Raw genomic sequence first — 606 nt, 5'->3', positions numbered from 1 at the left:
AAAACTGTTTCTTCCCCGAATTTTGATTCATACACTATAAATAGTCCAAAAAGTAGGTTATGTTCCATACACTTGAATTCAGGTCCAATTTCCAGTCCAAACATTTGAAAACAGAAAAGTTCCAATTTAGATTGTTTACAAACCAAATTGAATTAAAAATAACACTCACTAATTACTTAAAACTGTAAAATAATGATTAACTTTGAAAATTCTGATATACTTATATTTAGAATGATATACCATGTTATATTCAGTTATTTCACCTTTCAACCCTTAAGGTTCTTTATCTTTCAGGTCGTGTTTATATTTTACAGCTGGCGGCTATACGTCAGTCTATAAATTTCGGGGATAAGATAATTTGAGTACATTTTTTATAAACTGCATATTCTGAAATTCATACCAAGCACATTTGTTTGATACCTTTTTTATAAGATTTGTTCCACTAGAAGCCATGATATAAATAAATAAGCTTTATTTGTCATAAGGGCCATGCCCCATACAAAGAGTTGTACACTAACAATACATAAATTACAATTACAACATCAACACAATTGATCAACCCCTCTTCGAATTCTGGATAACACTATTGAAATGAAATGGTTTGAT

This window comes from Nilaparvata lugens, chromosome 9 (genome assembly GCF_014356525.2).
Source record: "Nilaparvata lugens isolate BPH chromosome 9, ASM1435652v1, whole genome shotgun sequence".
Classification (NCBI taxonomy): domain Eukaryota; kingdom Metazoa; phylum Arthropoda; class Insecta; order Hemiptera; family Delphacidae; genus Nilaparvata; species Nilaparvata lugens.
Note: the sequence above shows the minus strand (reverse complement) of the source record.